The sequence below is a fragment of the Salmo salar genome, chromosome ssa25 (genome assembly GCF_905237065.1).
Source record: "Salmo salar chromosome ssa25, Ssal_v3.1, whole genome shotgun sequence".
In the NCBI taxonomy this organism is placed as follows: Eukaryota; Metazoa; Chordata; class Actinopteri; order Salmoniformes; family Salmonidae; genus Salmo; species Salmo salar.
Window position 1 is genome coordinate 34,509,803 of NC_059466.1, and position 15,419 is coordinate 34,525,221.

Here is a 15,419-nt window from a genome sequence, read left to right on the forward strand (position 1 = left end):
TTTAAAACCACCGTGTTAATCACAACCCAGTCATCTGTTTAGAATGGTCAAAGGTGACAGAGGAGGGTGGAGAAAGCTACTGACAATGTCAAGGATCAAGGCTTGGCAACGTCACCACAACAACCCAATAACAACAACAGCAGCAGTAATGATGGGTTAATGGGAGCAAAGACTGGCTGACTGGGCGTATTGCCTGGATGGAAGAATTCCATGCTTTATAATGGAAATGCACTTATCTGTGGGATAGTTTCTCAGTATAGTATGCTTTATCTCAAACTATAGTGTGTAATGCATATTTATATCAGCAAATCAATAAATATAACCATAGGCAATAGGCATGTCTTGATGCCTCTGAAGCCAGTCTTAGATATAATCGTTGGTTGATTGATCTGTGAAGACTGTGTTATTCTCAGGCAGTGGAGGCTGGTGGGAGGAGCTATAGGAGGATGGGATCTTTCTAATGGCTGGAATGGAATAAATGGAACGGTATCAAACATATGGAAACCACCGTTCCGTTCATTCTATTCCAGCCATTACAAAGAGCCCATCCTCCTATAGCTCCTCCCACCAGCCACCACTGTTGTCAGGTAAGTCAGTTTTGTAGTACTGGTCTGCTTCTTACTCACTGACACTATAAGCCCAGACACACAGCTTGTCCGACCAACAATATCTAAACGCATCTCAACTCAGTTATCAGTATGGCAATCAAAATAATATTTTGACAATGTAGTTTTGGATGAAATGCTTAAGGTGAGTTTAGGGTTTGAAGGACTGTTATAATTGGACCATTATGTACCTTGCAGTAGGGAATCTGGGTCCATGTAACAAAGGGAGTTTGAGAACATTTCTCATTTCAACTGATCTCTGCCACCTGCTGTCAAGAGAGGATTCAAAATGATTCCCTCAAGAGGAAAGCCATTTGTAAGACAACTGCCTCCCAGAAAAATATTTGATTTTAGTGATACGGGATTGAAGATAATGAGACAGCGAGGATGAGAGAGGGAGAAAAAGAGATGTGTGTTAATAGGTGTGTTATTGTGTTTGTGTCGGTTAGGTCAGAGACAGAGAGTCTGATGGGCAAGAGCTGGCTGCTGGTCAGTCACATGGTGTCTGTTTACACACACACACACACACACACACACACACACACACACACACACACACACACACACACACACACACACACACACACACACACACTGGTGAGGAATGAGTCTCCAGACGCAGGTGTGTGTCCCTGGGGTAAACATTAAAGAACGGATGGTGCATTGTGCAGCCAGGGCGAGAGAGACAGGTGACCCTCTGGCCAAGCAGGTACTCAGCAGGGGCCTGTAGCTGTGTTTGTACAGATTGATGTGAGGGGCACAGGACAGGAGACATGCAGGGTCAGCAGACTGACAGTGTGTCTGAGAGAGACAGAGATCCTCTTCAGCTTGACCAAACACTACTGCCTGACTTATGTCACTATTCATTACCCTCTGCACGTGTGTGTATGTGTGTGTGTGTGTGTGTGTGGATACAGAGACACCGAGTCTCATCAGACTCAACCAATGGTTGAGTGTGTTTCTGCTACAAAATTGAGTCATTGTATTGGTATAAATGTAAAAGTACTTCACTCTAGTTGGACGTCTGTCTGGAGTATGGTACTAGAACGTATTTATCTATTCTACGCATCACCCTCACACTATCTCAGATCAGAGATACACTTATTCTCAACCTTTCATCGTGCTTTAATCATTCCAGCAGGTGGCGCCATTACCGTTACACCATCTGGGTGTAATCAGCATATTTTCATATCAGAGAGAGACCATGATGAATAACACTCCTCCCAGAGAGAGAGACAATGATGAATAACACTCCTCCCAGAGAGACACCATGATGAATAACACTCCTTCCAGAGAGACACCATGATGAATAACACTCCTCCCAGAGAGAGAGACCATGATGAATTACACTCCTCCCAGAGAGACACCATGATGAATAACACTCCTCCCAGAGAGGGACACCATGATGAATAACACTCTTCCCAGAGAGAGACCATGATGAATTACACTCCTCCCAGAGAGAGAGACCATGATGAATAACACTCCTCCCAGAGAGAGACCATGATGAATAACACTCCTCCCAGAGAGAGACCATGATGAATTACACTCCTCCCAGAGAGACACCATGATGAATAACACTCCTCCCAGAGAGAGACCATGATGAATTACACTCCTCCCAGAGAGAGACCATGATGAATAACACTCCTCCCAGAGAGAGAGACCATGATGAATTACACTCCTCCCAGAGAGAGACCATGATGAATAACACTCCTCCCAGAGAGAGAGACCATGATGAATTACACTCCTCCCAGAGAGACACCATGATGAATAACACTCCTCCCAGAGAGAGAGACCATGATGAATTACACTCCTCCCAGAGAGACACCATGATGAATAACACTCCTCCCAGAGAGAGACCATGATGAATTACACTCCTCCCAGAGAGACACCATGATGAATAACACTCCTCCCAGAGAGACACCATGATGAATAACACTCCTCCCAGAGAGAGACCATGATGAATTACACTCCTCCCAGAGAGAGTGACCATGATGAATTACACTCCTCCCAGAGAGACACCATGATGAATAACACTCCTCCCAGAGAGACACCATGATGAATAACACTCCACCCAGAGAGAGACCATGATGAATAACACTCCTCCCAGAGAGGGACACCATGATGAATAACACTCTTCCCCGAGAGAGACCATGATGAATAACACTCCTCCCAGAGAGAGAGAGACCATGATGAATAACACTCCTCCCAGAGAGAGAGACCATGATGAATAACACTCCTCCCAGAGAGAGACCATGATGAATAACACTCCTCCCAGAGAGAGACCATGATGAATAACACTCCTCCCAGAGAGGGACACCATGATGAATAACACTCCTCCCAGAGAGACACCATGATGAATAACACTCTTCCCAGAGAGAGACCATGATGAATTACACTCCTCCCAGAGAGAGAGACCATGATGAATAACACTCCTCCCAGAGAGAGACCATGATGAATAACACTCCTCCCAGAGAGAGACCATGATGAATAACACTCCTCCCAGAGAGAGACCATGATGAATTACACTCCTCCCAGAGAGAGACCATGATGAATAACACTCCTCCCAGAGAGAGAGACCATGATGAATTACACTCCTCCCAGAGAGAGACCATGATGAATAACACTCCTCCCAGAGAGAGAGACCATGATGAATTACACTCCTCCCAGAGAGACACCATGATGAATAACACTCCTCCCAGAGAGAGAGACCATGATGAATTACACTCCTCCCAGAGAGACCCATGATGAATACCTCCTCCCAAAGACCATGATGAATTACACTCCTCCCAGAGAGACACCATGATGAATAACACTCCTCCCAGAGAGACACCATGATGAATAACACTCCTCCCAGAGAGAGACCATGATGAATTACACTCCTCCCAGAGAGAGTGACCATGATGAATTACACTCCTCCCAGAGAGACACCATGATGAATAACACTCCTCCCAGAGAGACACCATGATGAATAACACTCCACCCAGAGAGACACCATGATGAATAACACTCCTCCCAGAGAGACACCATGATGAATAACACTCCTTCCAGAGAGAGACCATGATGAATAACACTCCTCCCAGAGAGGGACACCATGATGAATAACACTCTTCCCCGAGAGAGACCATGATGAATAACACTCCTCCCAGAGAGAGAGAGACCATGATGAATAACACTCCTCCCAGAGAGAGAGACCATGATGAATAACACTCCTCCCAGAGAGAGACCATGATGAATAACACTCCTCCCAGAGAGAGACCATGATGAATAACACTCCTCCCAGAGAGGGACACCATGATGAATAACACTCCTCCCAGAGAGAGACCATGATGAATAACACTCCTCCCAGAGAGAGACCATGATGAATAACACTCCTCCCAGAGAGAGAGACCATGATGAATTACACTCCTCCCAGAGAGACACCATGATGAATAACACTCCTCCCAGAGAGAGAGACCATGATGAATTACACTCCTCCCAGAGAGACACCATGATGAATAACACTCCTCCCAGAGAGAGACCATGATGAATTACACTCCTCCCAGAGAGAGACCATGATGAATAACACTCCTCCCAGAGAGACACCATGATGAATAACACTCCTCCCAGAGAGAGACCATGATGAATTACACTCCTCCCAGAGAGAGAGACCATGATGAATTACACTCCTCCCAGAGAGAGAGACCATGATGAATTACACTCCTCCCAGAGAGACACCATGATGAATAACACTCCTCCCAGAGAGACACCATGATGAATAACACTCCTCCCAGAGAGACACCATGATGAATAACACTCCTTCCAGAGAGAGACCATGATGAATAACACTCCTCCCAGAGAGGGACACCATGATGAATAACACTCTTCCCCGAGAGAGACCATGATGAATAACACTCCTCCCAGAGAGAGAGAGACCATGATGAATAACACTCCTCCCAGAGAGAGAGACCATGATGAATAACACTCCTCCCAGAGAGAGACCATGATGAATAACACTCCTCCCAGAGAGAGACCATGATGAATAACACTCCTCCCAGAGAGGGACACCATGATGAATAACACTCCTCCCAGAGAGACACCATGATGAATAACACTCCTCCCAGAGAGAGACCATGATGAATAACACTCCTCCCAGAGAGAGACCATGATGAATAACACTCCTCCCAGAGAGACACCATGATGAATAACACTCCTCCCAGAGAGACACCATGATGAATAACACTCCTCCCAGAGAGACACCATGATGAATAACACTCCTCCCAGAGAGAGAGACCATGATGAATAACACTCCTCCCAGAGAGACACCATGATGAATAACACTCCTCCCAGAGAGACACCATGATGAATAACACTCCTCCCAGAGAGACACCATGATGAATAACACTCCTCCCAGAGAGAGAGAGACCATGATGAATAACACTCCTCCCAGAGAGAGAGACCATGATGAATAACACTCCTCCCAGAGAGAGACCATGATGAATAACACTCCTCCCAGAGAGAGACCATGATGAATAACACTCCTCCCAGAGAGGGACACCATGATGAATAACACTCCTCCCAGAGAGACACCATGATGAATAACACTCCTCCCAGAGAGAGACCATGATGAATAACACTCCTCCCAGAGAGAGACCATGATGAATAACACTCCTCCCAGAGAGACACCATGATGAATAACACTCCTCCCAGAGAGACACCATGATGAATAACACTCCTCCCAGAGAGACACCATGATGAATAACACTCCTCCCAGAGAGAGAGACCATGATGAATAACACTCCTCCCAGAGAGACACCATGATGAATAACACTCCTCCCAGAGAGAGACCATGATGAATAACACTCCTCCCAGAGAGACACCATGATGAATAACACTCCTCCCAGAGAGACACCATGATGAATAACACTCCTCCCAGAGAGACACCATGATGAATAACACTCCTCCCAGAGAGACACCATGATGAATAACACTCCTCCCAGAGAGGGACCATGATGAATAACACTCCTCCCAGAGAGGGACACCATGATGAATAACACTCCTCACAGACAGAGAGACCATGATGAATAACACTCCTCCCAGAGAGAGACCATGATGAATAACACTCCTCCCAGAGAGAGAGACCATGATGAATAACACTTCTCTCAGAGAGAGAGACCGTGATGAATTACACTCCTCCCAATAGGTAGCAGTCATCTCCCTCTCTCTTTCTCTCTCTCTCACTCTCTCTCTCTCCTTTGATTGGCATTCTCATTGGGTTGTTTATGTGGGTAATTGCACCTGCAGATTGACTGGCTGGCTGCATATTGAACTGGGGTAATTAAAGCTGTGGATAGATTGGGTTCTGCGGTCTGGAGAAGTAATATACAGTCATCGTTCTCTCTGAGGGAGAGCAGTTTGCATTCATATAACCCCACCACAGGCCCTTTGGATGAGTCCCTTCTCTGCAGAGCAATAACACGCCTCAGCAGGCAGCAATCTGCTACTGTAGAACAGGTCCTTTGATTATAATTCAGCAGGTGTTACCGCCAATTCAGCGGCCCATTCGTCTCTGCCTGCTTTTAAGGGAAACAGTGCAGGGAAGCCATGCGGAAAATAAATAGCTTGTTCCATTGGAAGTGAGTTGATGGAATAATGTGTCTTAGCCTATATGACAATAGTTTGTTTTGTCATTCTAATCTGTGGAATACATAAACATCTGTGTAGGCCACTTCCTTGATGGGAAACACACTGTGTGATAGGCTAAACTGTGCATTGTGAGACATGGATAGGCTGCATTTCACACATGAAATAAGTCTATGTCAAGTTTCATATCTACATTGGGAGATGATTAAATTACAGTATCAATATATAGATCTCTTGAAGTCATAAAGTAGAAGTCGATTGTAATAACCGAGGCCCTGCAATATTGAGCCCTGTAGACTGCTTACTCATTTTGAAATCTGAGCTTGTAAAATCAATGTGTTTTCTTTATTCACCACTTGAGGGAGCCACTGGAGCGCTCTGTTCAACTTGTCATTCATAACTTTCTACCTGAGTCAGAGGACAGTTGTCCTCCACCCCCAAATGCGGCTGCAAACAGACTCGACTACCAATCCCCTAGAGGTGCTGCAGCGCCCACTGAAAAATCTGAATAAAAAAAAAATATTAATAAAAAACAATTGTTGATTTTCAGTCAGGTCATTCACGGCCACAACTTGTGGACTTGATTACATGCTGCTATGCAGTTTGTTGCCAGGGTAGAAAATCTGATATCAACTTTGGAGGGGACAATTACATGACATTTTCTCAAGAGCAATTCCTGAGGGGGACACCAAAAGTAGTGCTGTAACACATAGCCTACATTGTAATATGGTAAATGTATATTGAGGAACTAAAGAAATAAGGTGTTTGCCGTACTCCTAACTACCGGTACCCAAAACTACACAACTAATCACAACAGCAATACCATTGCCTTTAACAAATCTTAGTTCAGTCACCAGTTTAAGTTGAGAGTAGGGGTATCCATGGCATTTTCCAATTATGTTCCTATTTTACAAGTCAAAAAAATTGAGAACCTTTCATAATGTTGCCAAACAAAGACTCAACAAACTTACCTGAGACTCCCTGTCTCTGCCAGTCTGTCCCTGCATATCTGTCCCCAACTCTGCTGTGTGTGCCATCTGTTGCCTGCTCTGCCTAATGACATCATTGTGAAACATTTCCATTAGAATTTCATTTCTTTCTTATGAACATTTCATCAACTAGTCTTTGAGATATTAGGCTACTAGGGTTCTTACTATGCGTTTTGGTGTATTGAAAAATACTCTGATGTCCGTCTTTTATTTTTCTGTCATTTTTCTACCTGGCTGGCTGGCTGGCTGGCTACACACACACACAGTGTGTAGGTTATTTACAGTAGGAGATGGGCTTCTATCATCTTCAATCATTCTATTTGGGCTTCGATCTAAAAGGTAGCTAGCAAATGTGAAACGGATTAAAATGACAAGAGTTGACAGCTGTATGAGTTCACCATTTACACAACATATGCTGCAACCTTTTGTAATTTTAATAGTTTGTTTCATATTGGCTGGCTTCCAACAATAGCTGAATTTGCAAAGCTAGCGAGCACCAATTCCATTTCAGTGGTGTTTGCTATAATCTTTGCTACCCGGGTTAAATAAAGGTGAAATAAAATAAATAAATAAAAGTTGCGACAATTTAGCTTTTGCAACGAGACCATTAAATATATTTAAGACAATGGTAGAAGAAAGTGTAGTTCTGTTCAGTTTGGACTTCAGTTTATCGCTAACCTTATCACAGGGACTTTGAAGCACTAACTTACATCATCTGCATGCTGATCTTGGAATAAATTGACGATAGCAAAGATTCCATCTTTGACGACGCCACATAAATGGAATAGGTACTAGCTAGCTTAATAGTTAATATTTGCGCGCTAGCTCTGCATATTCAGCTAGTGTGTGTGCGCGATTGACTGGATGAACCTCAAGTCAGTTACGTGCATTGAGTGCCTTTCAGACAGTAGACACGACCCCTCTGTTACCTTGCCAACTAAGGAACTGGCAGTGGATCAAACCATTGTGAGGCAAAGGGTGGGGGGGTCGCAATCTTTTGAAACTTAAAAACGCGCTATTAAGTGTCTATAATCAGCACAATTGCTTTCATTGCGTATTATTAATATTATTTAAGTTACATAGTTATGTTTCAGTGATATATTGGGGGGGACAAATCGTATTTGTCCCAGGATGGGGGGGTCGTGTCCCCCCCGTCCCCCCCGGGATTTCCACTCCTGTTTGTTGCTAACGGTACTTTGCTACCTGCCAACTTTACAGTTTTTGCTTTTTAATTATCGTTTTATATTTTTATTTTTTCCCTCGCTCAACTTTTTTCATTCAACTTTTTCACCACGGACGCTTTATCTGGACATGGTTCTACAGGACGTCCACCAGCCGAAGCTAAGTAGTAACATTAACATGATGCCTTCTAATAGCAGTCACTGTACTCATAATATACAGGAGAAGGATCGCCTTATGATGAGCATAGCCGTGCTGCAAGCCCAGCTTCAGACGCAATCGTTAGGCAAGGGTCATTTAAGTGTAGGAAAGGATGAAACAGTGTCTGTGCCACCAATAAGTACAGACAGTAGTATAAATCCCCTCGCACAGTCCCCGCAGACGGAGAATTTTCTCATGGCTTCTGGAAGGAAATGCTGTAGCCTTCTCTGGTCTCTCCTCCACCCGTTACGGGGTCTGAGACGCCAAAGCCTCCCACCATTAGCTCTGACAAATTAAAAACCCTAGTCATTGGCGACTCCATTACCCGCAGTATTAGACTGAAAAAGAATCATCCAGGGGGCAGGGCTACCGACGTTAAGGCTAATCTGAAGATGGTGCTGGCTAAGACTAAAACTGGAGAGTGTAGAGAGTATAGGGATATTGTTATCCACGTCGGCACCAACAATGTTAGGATGAAACAGTCAGATGTCACCAAGCTCAACATAGCTTCAGCGTGTAAATCAGCTAGAACGATGTCGGCATCGAGTAATTGTCTCTGGCCCCCTCCCAGTTAGGGGGAGTGATGAGCTCTACAGCAGAGTCTCACAACTCAATCACTGGTTAAACTGTTTTCTGCCCCTCCCAAAAGATCACATTTGTAGATATTTGTCCCTCTTTCTGGGACTCACCCACAAACAGGACCAAGCCTGGCCTGCTGAGGAGTGACGGACTCCATCCTAGCTGGAGGAGTGCTCTCATCTTATCTATGAACATAGACAGGGCTCTAACTCCTCTAGCTCCACAATGAGATAGGGTGCAGAGCAGGCTGTTAGCCAGCCTGCCAGCTTAGTGGAGTGTGCCACTAGCACAGTCAGTGTAGTCAGCTCAGCTATCCCCATTGAGACCGTGTCTGTGCCTCGACCTAGGTTGGGCAAAACTAAACATGGCGGTGTTCGCTCTAGCAATCTCACTGGAATAAAGACCTCCTCCAGTCCTGTCATTATTAAAAGAGATTGTGATATCTCACATCTCAAAATAGGGCTACTTAATGTTAGATCCCTCACTTCCAAGGCAGTTATAGTCAATGAACTGATTGGTCTGACTGAAACATGGCTTAAGCCTGATGAATTGACTGTGTTAAATGAGGCCTCACCCCCGGTTACATTAGTGACCATATCCCCCGTGTATCCCACAAAGGTGAAGGTGTTGCTAACATTTACGATAGCAAATTTGAAATAACAAAACAACAAATGACTGCATTTTCGTCTTTTGAGCTTCGAGTCATGAAATCTATGCAGCCTACTCAAATCACTTTTTATAGCTACTGTTTACAGACCTCCTGGGCCGTATACAGCGTTCCTCACTGAGTTCCCTGAATTCATATTGGACCTTGTAGTCATGGTAGATAATATTGAAATTTTTTGGTGACTTTAATATTCACATGGAAAAGTCCACAGATCCACTCCAAAAGGCTTTCAGAGCCATCATCGACTCAGTGGGTTTTGTTCAACATGTCTCTCGACCTACTCACTGCCACAGTCATACTCTGGACCTAGTTTTGTCCCGTGGAATAAATATTGTGGATCTTAATGTTTTTCCTTATAATCCTGGACTATTGGACCACCATTTTATTACGTTTGCAATCACAACAAATAATCTGCTTAGACCGCAACCAAGGATCATCAAAAGCCATGCTATAAATTCTCGGACAACCCAAATATTCCTAGATGCCCTTCCAGACTCCCTCCACCTACCCAAGGACATCAGAGTACAAAAAAATCGGTATAACTACCTAACTGAGGAACTAAATTTAACCTTGCGTAGTACCCTAGATGCAGTCGCACCCCTGAAAACAAAAAACATTTGTCATAAGAAACTAGCTCTCTGGTATACAGAAAATACCCGAGTCCTGAAGCAAGCTTCCAGAAAATTGGAACGGAAATGTGCGCTGCACCAAACTGGAATTCTTCTGATTAGCTTGGAAAGACAGTACCGTGCAATATCGAAGAGCCCTCACTGCTGCTCGATCATCCTATTCTTCAACTTAATTGAGGGGAATAAGAACAATCCAAAATGTATTTTTGATACTGTCGCAAAGCTAACTAAAAAGCAGCATTCCGCAAGAGAGGATGGCTTTCACTTCAGCAGTGATAAATTCATGAACTTCTTTCATGAAAAGATCATGATCATTAGAAAGCAAATTATGGACTCCTCTTTAAATCTGCGTATTTCTCCAAAGCTCAGTTGTCCTGAGTCTGCACAACACTGCCAGGACCTAGGATCACCGGAGACAAGTTTTTTTATACAATATATTATGACACATTGATGAAAATTGTCATGGCCTCTAAACCTTCAAGCTGCATACTGGACCCTATTTCAACTAAACTACTGAAAGAGCTGCTTCCTGTGCTTGGACCGCCTATGTTGAACATATTAAATGCTTCCCTATCCACCGGATGCATACCAAACTCACTAAAAGTGGCAGTAATAAAGCCTTCCCTGAAAAAGCCAAACCTTTAACCAAAAAATATTAAAAACTATTGGCCTTTAACGAATCTCCCATTCCGCTCAACATTTTTTGAAAAAGCTGTTGCCCAGCAACTCACTGCCTTCCTGAGGACAAACAATATATACAAAAAGCTACAGTCTGGTTTTAGACCACATCATAGCACTGAGACTGCACTCATGAAGGTGGTAAATTACCTTTTAATGGCGTCAGACCAAGGCTCTGCATCTGTCCTCGTGCTCCTAGATCTCTGTGCTGCTTTTGATACCATCAATAACCACGTTCTTTTGGAGAGATTGGAAACCCAAATGGGTCAACACAGACAAGTTCTGGCCTGGTTTAGATCTTATCTGTTGGAAAGATATCAGTTTGTCGCTGTGGATGGTTTGTCCTCTGACAAATCAACTGTACATTTCAGTGTTTCTCAAGGTTCCGTTTTAGGACCACTATTGTTTTCACTATATATTTTAACTCTTGGTGATGTCATTCGGAAACATAATGTTAACTTTCATTACTATGCGGACAATACAGAGCTGTACATTTCGATGAAACATGGTGAAGCCCCACAATTGCCCTCCCTGGAAGCCTGTGTTTCAGACATGTCGTGTCTTTACTATGGTTAAATGAGATGACATGCTATTTTCAAATCGATTACCTAACGTTGAATTATTTGATTGCAGTGGTTATTGGAATCGTGGTTTCATGGTAGAAACTTTTGTTGTGCGTCATCTCTCAACGCTCCAATACCTGATAATGCACCCTCTAACTGGAGAATGGTAACAGCTCTTTCATTCCTGTTTCAGTGGGTAAGCTTATGGGTGTTCATTCTGAGCTTGTTTGACAGTGTTAGCCAGTGAACTATTGTGTTTGCGAGTCGCAGAACCACTGAATTCTAATTTCAAAGTTGTGGCAAGTTTAGCGTAGTCGTTAAGCATGTGTTGCTGTTGTAGACAAATGAACCTCGTCACATGTCTATTAGACGTTCTCTTCAACAGGTATACCCTGTCAGAACCCGTAAAGTTCGGGTAGCCATCCAATACCTTTATGTCAGCTAGGAATGTCTCAGTATCGTTTGGTTGACCTGGAAAGGGGTCAAAGGTGGGGAAATTCTTGACGACTTTGTCAAGGTGTTCAGCGCTAAGCAGGCGGAGAGGGATGGCTTCGTCCTGTGGGGAAATTGGGGCAGAAAGGCCAAGAGGAGACTTTTTCCCTTTTCTGCGTTTGTCATCAGTTTCCCGGTTCTCTCCACTTGTCCCTTTGTGTCAGGGGTGGGTAACTCCAGTCTTCGAGGGCCTGATTGGTGTCACACTTTTTCTCCATCCCTAGTAAACTGCTTTATGTCTACCATGTCCTGCTTGTGCTTCAGCTGTGCACTGCAGTTTTGGACCGATGCCAAACTTGGATGGCAAGACATCAGGGCTAAACTGGAGAGAACCTTTACAAGGCCTGAGTCCGATGGTTGAATTTGGAGGGCGTTTGTCGTGATTTCTACTTTTTTTCCACTAATGGCATAGTTAGGGTTGGTATCACTTCTGAGGTCAGAGATCAGTCCTTTTACGGGTGAGGTTTCACTAATTAGCTTGATAGCTTGCAGAACATTTGAGAGGAGAGAAAAACATTTAAAATATGTTTATTTTCCTACTTTTCCAAACATTTGGTTTTGGAATACGTTGGAAGCTGCAACATTTTTAATCTATTTATAGGCGTTAATGAACCATCAGTACTTTACTTTACTGACTTTATTGTCCCCATGGGGACATTTTGTTGCAGTGTCATTTAAAGTGGCATTTAAATACAAAACAAAATTGACAAACTTTCATAACTGTTACATACCAATAAAAAAATATATAATAATTTTAATAAATAAAGAAATAAAACATACTGGGCTAGTAATGTGGGAGTTGGATGTGAATACATTTTCAAAACAAAATTGAATTGATTAGTCAATGATAATAATTAATCATAACTGGATAGGCTATCTGGGAATTTAAACTAATTAACCTGAGAAGTTAAGTAATTTAAGTTAATATTGTTAAGTTTAAAATGTCTAATTTAATTGGAAGAACCTGAAAGGTATGTTTGACAATTTAACTTATTAAATTGATTGATACGATGATATCCAATCAACTGAGATTGTCTGGATTATCATTAACAAGTGTAACCAGTTGAGCAAATGTTATGGTACACCACTAGGTTCACTTATCCCTTTGGCCGCAGCCACATGGGATACCTGCTGGAGTCGGGACTTCATTCAGTACTGGGTAGTCCTGAATAAGCTTTGCAAAAGCAAATTTTGCTGACTTAATCAAAATTAATGATAAATCAAACCTATATAGACTATTTGGGAATTAAACTTTAATTAACCTGAGAAGTTCGTTCATCTAGGTTAATATTATAAAAGTTGTAGAAAACCAATCAATTTGGATATTATTTAAAAGATCCACCTGAAAAGGTCAATCTGGCAATTTTACTTATTAGTTCAATTGAATGAGACATCGATATCCAATCAATTGCGATTGACTGGATATCATAAGTAACCACTTGTTAAATGTGATCCACATTTGGCTGTCACCTAACTAATTATTGTTTAAGAAATGTACTGGCGATTCTTCACCACCAGGGGTCACTGATCGCACAAAGCTGAACTCGAACGGAAGTACAATGGCGGAACTCTTCCGTCGCCCAAGACGGAAGTGTTAGGCAGTGACACAGGAAAACAAAATGGCTGCTATTCCTTTGTTAGCTGTAGCATCTCGTGCCAGCTAGCTATTCTTCTACTGTTCCCACAGCACAAAGGATTCCATACAACATGGAAAGGGGGTTTAGTAGTGACGTCTCACATTAACCCATTCGTCATACTCTTTGCTAGCATTATATTACCGACACGCACGGTACATAAAAACAGATACGCCTGTGGCGAGAGTCTCTGCCAGGAATTTATGACAAAACCTGGGTTAGGTGAGAGTTAGAGAGGGGGGTGCTAAACACGGTTGCTAGAATCTTGACCAGAACCAAAAAGGTTTATCATATTACTCCAATGCTAGCCTCTTTACACTGGCTTCCTGTTAAGGCTCGGGCTGATTTCATAGTTTTACTGCTAACCTAAAAAGCATTACATGGGCTTGCTCCTACCCATCATTCGGATTAGGTCCTGCCGTGCATACCTACACGTACGCTACGGTCACAAGACGCAGGCCTCCTTATTGTCCCTAGAATTTCTAAGCAAACAGCTGGAGGCAGGGTTCTTCTATATTAAAGCTCAATTTTTATGGAATGGTCTGCCTATCCATATGAGAAATGCAGACTCGGTCTCGACCTTTAAGTCTTTATTGAAGACTCATCTCTTCAGTAGGTCCTATGATTGAGTGTAGTCTGGCCTAGGCGTGTGAAGGTGAACGGAAAGGCACTGGAGCGACGAACCGCCCTGCTGTCTCTGCCTGGCAGGTTCCCCTCTCTGCACTGGGATTCTCTGCCTCTAACCCTATTACGGGGGCTGAGTCACTGGCTTACTGGTGCTCTTCCATGCCGTACCTAGGAGGGGTGCGTCACCTGAGTGGGTTGAGTCACTGACGTGATCTTCCTGTCCGGGTTGGTGCCCCCCTCGGGTCTGTGCCGTGGGGGAGATCTTTGTGGGCTAAACTCGGCCTTGTCTCAGGGTAGTAAGTTGGTGGTTGAAGATATCCCTCTAGTGGTGTGGGGGCTGTGCTTTGGCAAAGTGGGTGGAGTTATATCTTGCCTGGTTGACCCTGTCCGGGGGTATCGCCGGACGGGTCCACAGTGTCTCCCAATCCCTCTTGTCTCAGCTTCTAGTATTTATGCTGCAATAGTTTGTGTCGGGGAGCTAGGATCAGTCTGTTATATCTGGAGTATCTCTCCTGTCTTATCCGGTGTCCTGTGTGAATTTTAGTATGCTCCCTCTAACTCTTCCTCTCTTTCTCTCTTTTCTCTCTTCTCTCAGAGGAACTGAGCCCTAGGACCATGCCTCAGGACAACCTGGCCTGATGACTCCTTGCTGTCCCCAGTCCACCTAGTCGTGCTGCTGCTCCAGTTTCAACTGTTCTGCCTGCAGCTATGGAACCCTGACCTGTTCACCGGACATGCTACCTTGTCCCTGACCTGCTGTTTTCGACTCTCTCTCTCTCTACCGCACCTGCTGTCTCTAACTCTGAATGATCGGCTATGAAAAGCCAACTGACATTTACTTCTGAGGTGCTGACATGTTGCACCCTCTACAACCACTGTGATTATTATTATTTGACCCTGCTGGTCATTTATGAACATTTGAACATCTTGACCATATACTGTTATAATATCCACCCG